The 13,222-nt window shown below is 36.1% G+C and overlaps 1 long non-coding RNA gene across 1 annotated transcript in view; it reads right to left on the reverse strand.

The window, feature by feature from the left end:
- The window catches only part of LOC106942454 (uncharacterized), a 15,068-nt gene extending 8,930 nt beyond the window's left edge, over positions 1-6,138 (reverse strand). Inside the window, exons 1-2 of the long non-coding RNA XR_001423633.1 lie at positions 6,035-6,138; positions 4,755-4,882 (exon numbers count right to left, since the gene is read on the reverse strand). This is a non-coding gene — a long non-coding RNA (uncharacterized LOC106942454). The remainder of the gene's footprint in view (positions 1-4,754; positions 4,883-6,034) is intronic.
- Positions 6,139-13,222: the final 7,084 nt, after the last annotated feature.

Here is a 13,222-nt window from a genome sequence, read left to right on the forward strand (position 1 = left end):
CAGTAATGTGAGTGGCCACTTCCTTTGGCAATGAGCAGGTGTTATCGTCTGTCTGCTGGGCAACTCTCAAGTCAGGAGTCTACCCCATGATTGTCTAGGCTGTAACATTTTTTTTTTTCTAATTTAATGCCCAATTTTCTATTAGCTTCATGTAATGTTCAAATTTACTCAAAATTTGAAAGCAGATTTTCACCCGCTGTAAAGCCATAATCATCAAAAGGAACAGAACACTTGAAATATGTTGTGAATAAACCTGCATTTCTTGTGAAATATCACTTAAAAAAAATAAAAAATCTGAACTGTACTAGAGAAAATTGTGCTTTGTGAACACAGGACCTATAAGACCTAAATCAGCTTATGAAGTTGGAAATAATTCTTAAATGTCTGTGTAGTTTTATCCATAAAGGTTGTGACTTAACAAGAAGCTGTGTTCATTTTTATTACTAAAGAAGTACCCAACCAGTCTACAGTGCTTTGCATCGGCACAGTAAGCACTACATTTTGGTCTAGTCTTTTCATATCAATTTAATCCATCCAACCGACCTCCTAATCTAATCAAAGGGCCAGTGGATGACAGGTGGTCTTTTCATCAGTGCACCTAACAAGTACACACAACAATAACATGACTGCAGCCAAACAAGAGGATAACAGAGTTGTACTCTGTACAAAAAAAAAAATCATGATGAGTGGGGGAGAAAGAAAAATAATAACACTGGAGATTAAGTACTCAGAGACTGAGGCGGAAGGGTAAATGAGGTATGCGCGCAAATAAATGCAAATGTACAATAATCGTAAGTTTTTCTGTAGGATAAACCTTAGCCTGTTTTTTTTTTTTTTTTTTTAATATCTGAAGAATTTGGACATATTTAAGGATTTTTGAATCCGATCCAAATCCTTTGTTGAAATTAGATGAACCCCAGGTCTAAAAGGTGCAACTTGATCCAAGCTGTTTGTGGATTTTACTTTGTTCACAGTGACAACATAATTCAGTCAAATAAGTTATTCCATTTTTTAGACAATAGAGGATTTGTAAATTATAATGAGGGATGTAGAGTACTGTGTATTTACCCTATTAAAGATTTCTTCCATAAATGTTTCACATCATGAAAAAAAATTTATGTTAGACAAAAACAGTTGAAATCATTTAGTGCTTTTCACAGCAATGTATATAAAAGGATAATATAGTATTAAATTCACAAATTGCATAATCCTAAATTACATCAGGGAGGTGTAAGGCATCCTCTTGTACTTGACATAATCATAATCAGATTCAACTTCCAGCAAAAATTAATTTTTGGTGATCCACGCTCAGCTGTGGGTTGTTATGCCAGACAATAGATTTAATGCAGTTCATGTACATTTAGAGGTCAAACTGAAACTGTTGCATCACTATGACTGCTTTTCATTTGAGCATGAGATACTGTGCACTGTTTGTCACGTGGCATTTTCTTGACAATTTGTTCACCATGGATTAAAAAAACGGATTCAAAACATAGATAATCTATACTTCCCATACTCTTAAAGTATGTGCATTTCATATGAACAGTTAGCAATACCTTTGTCCTAAATTACTTAAATATAATTGAGTAATGGAGAATATGAATGTCACTGTTTACAATAACAAAAATAAATAACAATAATAGTGCTTATTAATTATTATTATTATTATCAAAAATAATTCTGAAGTGAAACCATTTAATGTAGAAGGAAATATTGTAATATGTTACTTAAGGATTTTGTATTCCTTGATCCAAGTGCCCCACAACAAACTGATCTGCAGCAGAGAGAAATCTGCTTCATGGATCAATATATTTCAATTGCAGAGATCCGTTTTTGTGATTAGTCAGCTAAGATTTGTCCTAGTTTTTATGCACTGCATCTCAATTAATTATTAAGCATCCATGTGTTTCAAGTTCATATAACACTGACTGACAGGTTTTTGGACCTATCATGTTGCTGGCGACTTCATTTGCTTCCTTCTTCCTCTGCCTCTATTGATCACACATAAGATATGTGGTCTGGAGGCATTAAGTAAGGATTGTTTCATTGCTGAATATTTATGTCATGGATTTGCTAATAAAGCGCAATTCCCTCACAGTGAAGAACTTGCACCACAGATCGTTTAATGCTGTGTACACCATGGTCAAGGAAGAGAGGAAAGCTAAGCCTGGACTCCTGAGAAAGGGTTTGATTAATCTCGGGAGCAGCTTTTCTGTGAGAGAGTCACAATTTTTTTTGATACAGTTTAAAAGGCATTCTAGCATTTTGAGAAAAATAAATTGTATACAATTTCTTCAAACTTTGAATGGATTTGCCCATTTGCAGGGCTAACACACAGACATGTCAGTGTCTGACAATGACAGACTAAACATTTTTCTGTTTTAGGACAGTTTGGATCATTACAACTATCTCTTTACTCTTAATGCCATCTATACACAAGTACATTTTTGTTATAGAGAGGTTCTGAGAAATCATTTGTTGACCGGAATCAGATCATGTCTTTTGGGTGCGTTCACACCAGCCCTGATTAGTATGCTTTAATCAAACTCTAGTTCGTTTGTCTAGAAGGTCCATTTAGTTTAGGAAGGGTGAATGCACAATCAAACTCGGACCAAAAGAGCAAACTCGGCCTACAAACCTAGGCCCCAGTTCGGAAATCTGGCACTGTTCAAATGCATATGTGGATGCAAGCGGACCGGAGACCGCTCCAAAGCAGGAAGCAAACTACAGTGCAGGGCATTCTAGGTCAATCGAGCCAAAATGTGCATGTCTTGCACTACAGGGACAAAATGCTTTGTGGTTTTTTACTAGAGGCAAAAGAGAAGTCCAATGATTTATATCATTTTCTGCTCTGTGGGTTAATGGGGATGGACTAATTGCCTGGTGATAGTCATAACAATCATCAAATAGGATCAAATATTTCATAAAGGAGCCATAGTTTAAATCTTAAACTAAATTTAACAGCGGCAGTTATGCAAATTTAATTATTGACCAACATAAAAGAAAAATTCACTTAGTCCTCATCTTTACAGAACCGATAGAAATCAAATTGTTTATAGATGCATGTTCTACTTATCAAAACATCAGCAATTTTCCCAGCTTTAATTTAAGCCACATTTTGTAGAACTCGGGTAAGAAATAAAGGCCCTACAACCATTTTTGTGACCGATTCCTGCTCATCCCATATCGGAACAGTTTGGTTTTGTGTACATGACTCAATGCACAGTAATGCCACCTGCAGGAGCTGAATGGAGATGTCTCATGCCACCCCACACCTGTTGCCCATATCAGAAACCGCCACTTCAGTGTAATGTGAAATCAAACCACACCAGCTGAAAATGTAGCAAATGTTGTAATTTTGCCCACCAATTGAACCGAGTCTACAGAACTATCATGTGAAAATGCACTTGGAACTCATCTGTCCTAATTGATGAGTGGCACGTCTGAAACCTAAAAAAATATATATATTTATTTGATTAGTGATATGTCTATATTCACCTTTTGTGATAAGCTGCTTAAAAGAAAACTATTTTTTATGAAATATTGACGTATTAAGGGGATCATTCAGGCTACTGAAGAGCAAGGGGGAACAAAATCTGAAGTAGGTAGTAGAAAGTTTAACAGTACAGCAAAGTTACCTTTTTCTCCATTAGAAAGATGTTGGATCTAGTAATATTAGAAGCATTTAAGTTAAGCTTACGTCAGGTGGTGAGATGTACCTCTCTTCCACTCTTTGCTTCCAAAATACCTCAGTCCACTCGGATCTCAGGACGTAAAAACATCTGGAGGTGTCTTCTGGTGTCTGATAGAATGTTGCAGCACGCAGTAAATGTTAAAGTAGCAACCACATGAGAGTCGGTAGCATGGTTTCTCAAGTATTTTACTGTGATATCACAGGCAGTATAAAGATACTTTACTCATCAGGTGTTGTAATGTTATGACAGATGAGAGCCAGAATAAGGGGTGCATTTATATGCAAGTCCCCATGTCAAGGCACAGGATTAATGACACGGAGCATTTCAGTTTCAATGAAGAATTCCAATGAATCTTATTTATCCAATAATTCCTCATGTCAGCATGTCAAAGCTCAAGGAAAAGTATGGCAAAGAACCAGTTTCTCAGTCATTTAGTTAGTTATATCTGGGTACAACAATACCTCTGAAACATGGGGAGGGAGAAGGTACCACCAAAGTAATTTCAGAGGCAAATTTCTGATTCAAATGTCAAAGTATATCTAAAAAAAAAAAACATTGCTGAAGTAGCGCCCAGTCTTTCGCAGCGCATACCAACTGCCTCCGATCACTGTAACAAGCAGGAGGCATAGATACCATTGCTTATCAAATACAAAATAAAAATATTTTAAAAATAGATCAAAATTATACTCCAGCAATACGGATTTCGAGCTGCCTAGAAAAAGTGGTGCAGATGACAGATGTTTCCATTTTCCATAAATTGTGCAGCCAAAGATGTCTGCACAGGACAGTGTAATGCCACTGGAATACTGTCAATATCTGTGCAATTAAATGAAAACAGAAACTTAAATATTGGGCCACTACACTACTTTAAAAAAAAGATCATTAACAGCCACCGGGGACCATAAAACAGCCATTGAGCCAAAGAGATATTGAAGGAAAAACAAATAAAAAGTAATATCCATCCAACGGTAATGCATAAGAGTTGTCCCCGAACATCCAAATTCTTTTACAGACTTGCATGCAGCGTATTTATGTTGTAATCAATTATTACAGCCTTACATTGGTTTGCGATGTTGGGTTCAAGTAGGGGACGCCCCCCTCTCTGACACAGAAAGAAAGATGGGTTGGATTGGGTCAACAGAGTCACCGTGCATGCTCTGAGAGAGGGCAGGCATGAGGCTGAGGAGCTGGGAATGCAGAGTTTAATATGGCTGTTCAGAGCTCTGTTTTGATTGATTTTTAAATGTTTCATTTCACTATGTTACTGTACCACAATGTACACTTATTTAGATCAAGTGCAAGATTATTAATATCATTGTTGCTATTATTTCTCCAGCACCATGGTTTTTGACTTCATCTTTCTTTTATGATCACTCCACACCAGTAGCAAACACAAAATCCTCATTCAAATGAGTTTTTGCATTATTTTTGATCAGGAGTTGTTATCCAGTCTCTTTCTTATTGCCGAATAACGAACACAGTTTGTTAGATTTTCTAGGTTCTTTTCTAAAATTAAGGATAGACCATAAACCAATCTTATCTTTACAAATGAAATTAGATGTTATTTCCATAGTTCATCGATTCAAAGGCTAATTTAAAGGCCCATTGCCTTGATAGTCTATTAAAAAGCTCAATCTTTAACCCAAAAAATAGGAAGAAGCTTAAGAACGTCAGCTAAATACACAACAGAAAATGTGTTTAAGTGAAAGCTTCATTTGACAAATTCTATCTTGATTCTTGTAGTTTAATTTGTTAGGGCCTCGTCATGCCAAAGACATTTTTTTGGCTTTAAAAGTGTAGCTTTGCTCTTTAAAACAGGTAATCGAAAACACAACATTTGTGACCTCATAGCTCAGTTCCATACCTAACCTTCTGTGCCATTATACTCCTATAACCCAAATAAACTCTGCTGAACTACCACCACCTCTACATTTACTAGAGGTCATATAAGAATAGATAATCTGAACAAAATAAAAGCTTTATCCTAAACAATAAGGATGTCACACAGATGATGTGAAAAAGTGTATTTCATTCTTATTTAAGTTCATAAAAAAAAAGAAAAATATCTAAATTTACTGAATAAAAATGGAAGAAAAGGGAAAATAACTCACTCTCATTGGCGACGCATTAGGATGATGGACAGCCAGTCTTTTTTTTTGAGCTAAATAGAAAGTGACATTTTTGTTTATTTCTCCCAGGCCTGCATGTCTACTGTTCAGACACAGAAAGGTTTGGAACGCCAGCATTTGTGAACGTAAGCGCGTGTGTCTGTGCCTGTGCATAAGTGTGTGTTCAGCAAGTAAGCAGCATCAATTTGTATTTTAAAATTAGTAAATCACCCAGTTGTCTTTCAGGGAAGGACATCCACTCAATCTTTGTCAGTCAGATGATTCTCAGGAGATGCGAATCTCTGCCGCCGATGCCCCAGATTTCATTCCAATCAAGTCTGCAAAGTGGAAGAGCAGAGGTCTAAATTAATGGAATTAAAGAGTATGGTGAGATATTAGAGGGAGCTACAAGAGTGACAAGATCTTGTTTTCCTCCAGAGCGCTTTTTAACAAAAGGACACTTGTTGGGAGACACGCGATGCTCATGGCATTTTGTTAATTTACATTTCATTTAGAGTAAAATGGGAACCTCTGTGGAAATTTGTTTTGAAATCATTTTATATTTTAATTAACTTTTTTTTTTTCCTTCGTGCTCTTTACTGATAGTTCAGAGCCTCGTTTCCCAAAACTATCTTAAGGCTACAATGTTAATATAATTTGATTCAAAAGCCTTTTGAAGCATAAGAAGCATTTTCCCTAATGGATCACAACTGATGATGCTCTTACAATTAATCTTAGATTAACTATTTCCAACTAGGCCCAAAATAGAACACCGCAAGCCAAGTAGTTCAAAAAGCTGCAAGAGAAACCAAAAAAAAAAAAATAATTAAAAATTAAATGTCTTCACTCGCGCCGTACTTTTTATTTTATACCAATGCAGTTAGCTGAGTCATATATACAAAATAGGCATTTATTTATAAAAAAAACATAAAATAAAAGAGATTTACTAGCCACCCCAATTCTAAATTTAAGTATAGTTTATCCAATGACAGTAATTACATTCAGTCCTTTTACTTTTTGAATAGTGTAATATTTTCTTAAACATCTTACAAAGATCCAAGAAATCTGTGCTATTTGGCATAACTAATGTAGCTGAAAATTTGACTGAATTGGACAGATTAATGTGATAATCTAAGGTGACTGCACGGTCTTGCAGGCACAGATATGAACCAACATAATTCTGCTCAGGGTTTCAGAGTCAAACCTGGGGCTGGAGCCTTTCCCAGGAGTCACTAAGAGGTCTATATTCTATGGGAAACATACATTTAACTGGGCTATGAGTAGATAATAGAATAAATTTGCTCCATAAAAATGAATCCTCCCCAGTCTCCCTCGTGTTGTGCCCTTGCTCCTCCTCTCAGTGGTTCGTTCTGTGCTTCAGTCTTAATTGGCAGAGACCTGTGTTTGAATGCAGCCTTGGAAAGAGTTGGGAGGTGAAAGCGAGGAGGTAGGGGAGAAAAACATGAGAGACAGCGGAAGGATGCTTGCGCTTCGTTCACGCGTCACTCGCCTCAGTTTCTTCTCTCCCGAATCATATGACCTTCTTCTCCTACACAACATGGGTTTTTGGAGCTTCATAGTTACGCTGTTGCAGTGAGACAGCGCTCAGTAGTGATGGGGAGTTTGGTTCTTGTGGCACGACTTCCTAAAAAGCTCTTTTATTATAATCTGTAGCCTGATGTATTTGCTTAACTTGGCAAATAGGTTAAATTCTTTTGCATTTCTTGTTTTTCATGAGAAGCCTAAAACATGCCTAATTTTATGCATTTGTTCTGTTGCAAAAGCAGGCATTCTTACTTTTGTGTAATATTGTAATCAAACTAATGATTTTTATTTAACATGAAAAACATGAACATAAAACTCACAGAAACATAACCAAACTGACTAACAATACAATATTCTTAGTTCATGTTGGCGTAAAAGAAAAAAAAAAAAAAACAGCCTGAATGGGCTGATACGCTTTCTCCTTCTAGAATTTGACGTGTTGTTGAGAAGGCTCTCCGAATGACATTTTACTGTTGTGAGAATGTAGAAAACTCTAATTTCACATGCAGTTATTCACTGCAAGAGCAACTTCTCTGACAAATGAAAACCATACAAAATTAATAAATGCAAAAGACATGAGAAATAATCCCATGTTCAAAGGTTACCTCTGTCCAGCTTTGGGAATGATTCCCTCTGACCAGCAGTGTTACAGTCTCAATCCAAAATAATCATCCCATGTGATAAATTTCAGCAGACTTTGATAACTTTCTGGTTCTAATTGTCCCTTCCTCATTAACCTTCATCAGGAAAACAAAACCTGTCAATTATATTCATCAGTTGTCTTTTTAAAGTCAGACTTTTTGACTTTTAGGAGAAATAAATCCAGCATATAAAAACAGCAAGTCTTCTTCGAGCACCAGTTTATATGATGATTTCTAGTTGTGTATTACACTCCACATAGTTACATTTAATGCATTGTGCTTTTCTTCTTTTCTATCGCACTCAAAACATGTTGTCTCTGTGAGTCTTCATTTTCCTCCACCAAATATAGAACTGCTTTGAAAAATACAAATGCGATGTTTATCGTTTATGACGATAAACATTGTCTGGACATTGAAGATCTGTCTATTCAAGTCAAACACGTCACTAAACCAGTTAGCTCCCCAGCTGGGTTGAGCACATTGTGTTTGAGATGTCAAACAGCCACTGAATATGATGTCAGCATCAAACATACACTGCACAGATCTGCTAAAGTTCACATTTAAACAAACTAATGTGAATTTTGGCATACAAAATTTCAAAATAGGGCACCCCATAATCTGAAAAATTGATACCTAGATTTCAAAAGGTACTTCTAAAACCAAGTCTAAAATTCTTACTGGCCTTAAATTTGACAATTTTGATTCATCACCTTTTAAAATTTTTGAAACTGCAGACCCATTGTGGGTGTATGGTAACATCCTACCTATTGCTCAGAAAAAAACTTGGACAATAGATTTGTTTCATTTTCACCAAAACCAAATGCCGTCCTTGGCATGCAAAAATCTCCAGGATCCCATTAAATCCCCCAAAATTATCCCTGGCAAAGCAGGAAATAAGGCAACAGATCTAAGAGCCCCATGCAAGAATAAAATCAAAAACAGATTTGAAGGTTGGTTGATAAATAAGTCACAGATTAAACTCCTCTAAACTAGATTCCAAATTATGATCTTCAGAGCCTTTCAAGGCTAAAACTGAAGCTCCCACACAATAAACATTGATTTTGCATCAAGCAAAACTGCATCTTTGCTATTTGCATGAAGACAGAGAACACACTTCACACTTTCAAAACTGTGTATTGAAATGAAGAGCTTCTTTATGAGAGGTACATGGCCTTGCTTTTAAAAGTTGATTTGAAAAGTGCAAAGCAAAAATGCAAAACAAAGTCTGGAGATGACTGTTTTCCCTAGACTTTTTTTTTAAACCAAGATTCCAGCTGCTGTTTACTTGTGCTTCCATGCGCTGTTTGATTAGGTTTAAGCCCTTAAACCACATGCTGATGTCTAGGCAGTAAAACGTACTTAAGGAAATATCTTAGCTTTTCTCAAAATAGAACCTTCTTATGTCTGTCCCATGTTAGAAATTTCCCATCTTACTGTGTTCAAACGCCACCATATCTTTAAAAGCCACAATTGTAGTGCAGGATTAGAAGAAACCTCCAGCTGAAACAATTTGCTTGTTGGAAATCACACACACCCACGCACACACACACACACAAAGCAAAAAATAAATAAATAAATAAATAAAACATTTTTTTTCTGATCAGCAATGATAAACTGATTTCTACTTTATGCTTTCACATGACTGAGCTGTGCAACACTTAACTTTCCATTATTTATCTTTCTTTGCTGCACTTGTCCCACCTACATGCTACACCAATTGCTCTCTGTGGGATAGCCCTCTGCTGACTTTGCTGATATAAACCTAAGACATAATTATGCCTTGAAATAACGTTTAATTCTAGCTGCATGGCAAGAGCTAAAATAAGGAAACAGCAGGGTTCATGGGGAACTGAAACAACTTAAGCTGTAAATGCACTCAGAACTGGGGTTGCTGATGGATAACAAAATACGCCTACGGACACACGAGGACAAAGTTGTTTGCATCACAGAAGTAACTTGAAACTGACAAAGGTAATACTAAATAAAACATTTACTGAAAATTAATCAATGGAAATCAGACATTAAGTCTTTAAAAAAAACTAATGAAACACGCCTGGGCAAAAAATGATGGCACCACTAAAATAATTTAACAAAAGGGGACGTGTTATACCAAGATGTGTCGTTGGCATTAGAGGTGTCTTCAAGCTTATAATCAGTCAGTCTACCCATTTAAAAAAGTGACAAGTAGTCATTTTGCTGTTTTGGCGGCATGGCGTGTACAACACTGAATATGAATCACAGGAACCAAAGGAGAGAGTTGTCCTAGGAGATTAGAAAAAAAAAAAATAACGTATGCAAGTATGTTAAAGGTAAAGACCATAAGAACGTCTCCAAGCAGCTTAATGCTCCTTTGAATACAGTTACATTATTTTAAGAGAGGGATTCCAACAATTTTGACCATGTGTTTACGATAATATTCAATTACTGATCTTTATGAATGAGCTCTGTAGTGCATGCAAGTGTTTTATTATGCTGTAAAATTTCAATATGTTTTAAAGTGTGATATTTTATGAATGACACTGAATCACAGCACAATAGAAGTCTTTTTTTTTCCACAATGGGCATCGTTATGTCCTTAATATCCAAATATCTAATGCTGGATTCCAGTCTATCAGAAACTACAGCATGACACTACATGTCAATCACATGTTTATCGTAGGCTGGAGAGTAATGTTAAGCAGCTCATGAGTCAGAGTAGAACTCCTAAACAAGCCTTTGTTTCAGTAATCTGACCAAATGTTGTTTCCTTACCAAAGTGCTCAGCCTGCTTAAGTCTAAAGCTCTTTTGACTCAGTCAAATTCTCTCTGCTTCATTGCTGGCTGACTGGCTTATTTGACTTTTCCTCAATTTGAATATCATCTTCAGTGCACCGTGGAAAATAGGTTTTTACATGCAAAACAGGGCTATAAATTTGTTTGCCTTGCTCATCTAGAGGACAGGTAAAGAGCAGTGGTCAGCAGCATGCACCTCAAGAAAGCTTGTTAAGGGTCACAGGGTTTTGCATAAGTCAGGATTCTTCCTCGTAAGGGAAATGAGTACTTGTTGTTTCACATCTGATATATTAAACCTGCACCTTTCCTACCTTGTTCATTTGGTGAACTATGGATTTCACCTCATATCATATGTCAGCAGGAGAAAAGTCTAAATAAAATGTACAGAAAGAATTTGTGAAACAAAATAAAAATGTTCTAAACATCATACTCATATATCATAACATGCTATTTTGAATTAAGATGGCATAAACATGGAAATGGAGTATTTTTTTTTTTTTCAAAGAAAGTAAATTGCTGAAATGCAAAAAAAAGCACTGTTGCTGATTCAGCCAATAAATAATATTCAGTTAACTGGGCTGTAAACGTTTTGCCAGTGGTCCTAATTGAAAATGCAGAAGGAGCCTCAAAGTCTTTGCATCCCAAATGCACCAAACTAAGGATTTGCCTTCATACACAAATGACTCCAGAGAAAATGTTGACATCATAAGAAAACGATATGCAAGTCAAGCTACCTTAAATTCAAATTGCATTACAACACAAACAGGCTTTTACATGTCCAAGATCCCTAAAGGTACACTACTAGTTTAAATGGTGTAAGACTAAATTGTTAACAAAATACTGTATGGAGAAATTCTCAAACTTCAGGGTTCAAATCTGAAATCTAATTAAGAACAAAGGTCCAGCAAAACTATTGAACAGTAAATTTCTTATTTTCTCATTCAGTAACTTACAAAGAGGATGATTATCACTTTATGCCTACAATACTGTATGACCCTAACACTCTCTAGTTATTTACAGTACAAAGTAATTAGCAATCCTAATTTCTAAAAGAATAATCAAACCGCTAAGGATATTCAAAAATAAAATAATTTCCAAATATGCCAGCAGCTGTTCACACTAAATAAACAAGAAAAATCATGGCAAGTTTATCTGAACTTTGAATAAGAAAGTGACTTACAAGGGAAAATTAAAACTTTTTTATGAAATGTATCCAATTTATCTGAAACTGGTTACCTTTGTACAATTATCTAGGAAGATTATTTGTTCCCAGTTTTTAGATTGGGTTGCTAGCAAACGTATTTCTAAGCGTTTTTTTAGTCTTAGAATTTTTTTTTTTCTGCCTATAAAAAGGACAATATTGGGATACTAGACAGTATCCTAAGTGATTGTCCAGTCATTGGGACAGTATCCCAAACCAGAAGGAATAACAGTAAAAAAATCATCCGAAAACAATATTTATAAACAAAAGTCTACAAAAAAACAAAAAATAAAAAATCAGAACTAACAGAAATAACATTGCCACTGCAAATTTCTGTCACAATGAGAGGCACAATTCTGGAATCAAAATAGATATTCCAAAAATTAAACCCACGCTTGTGACAAAGTATTATTTTTATCAACAAAACTCAAAGTTTGTCTTTTCTTTCGTTATCACCACTTAAGCCCAGCTTTATAAACTTGCACACGACCTTGCCAGGGCTGGTTCAGTTGGGCACACGTAAAAAGCCTTAGCACACTTTTTAAAGCATTTTCTAGGGATCTGTGAGAAACTGTAGTGTCTGGTTTTGCCTCGTCTGCTTGTAATGGAGTGCTGTTTTTCTTTGTTTGGAGAGTAGTTTTAGGCAGGGGAACAAGATGACATATGTTTTGCCTGACGGTACCTGAAGGGCAATACACAAAATAGGAACCTCAGCAGGAGTGGGATGACCCTACATTCCCCAGAGTCCTTGCATCTGTGACTCACACCTGCTGTCCTGGTCTATAAGTGGACTTAATCTTACATGATATCTACTGTTGTTTCTCTGTATTTTTCCTTCCTGTTCTTTACAGTTTCCTATTGGTCGGAGACCTGAGGTATAAGTTGGAATGGTAGCTGGAGCAATTGTGTACAAAGATTTCACCCAATAAGGAACTGTGTCAGACTGTAATCATAAAATTAAGTAGCCTTAAAATCAAGCAATGCATGGACAGATCTGTTGTCTTTAGTCAGAGATGTTTTGTCTGCAGTCTCTTAGTCATTACTTTGAGTAAGAGATTGATGTATGAGCTTTTATGACGGGAGTGCGACCAGCTGCCACCACAGACGAAGCAGTGCAAGAGGATATGTTGTGGAGCGAACAGTATTTCCTGACATAAAGAAAAAACAAAAAAAACAAACTGCTGCCTTAAATCAGATGCAGGGCCTGTCTGAGTAGTAATGATGGTGCGCCGCTGTATAAATGTTTTGAACCTATTGAAA

This window comes from Poecilia latipinna, unplaced genomic scaffold, assembly GCF_001443285.1.
Source record: "Poecilia latipinna isolate Pla-1442-1.1 unplaced genomic scaffold, P_latipinna-1.0 Scaffold4292, whole genome shotgun sequence".
In the NCBI taxonomy this organism is placed as follows: domain Eukaryota; kingdom Metazoa; phylum Chordata; class Actinopteri; order Cyprinodontiformes; family Poeciliidae; genus Poecilia; species Poecilia latipinna.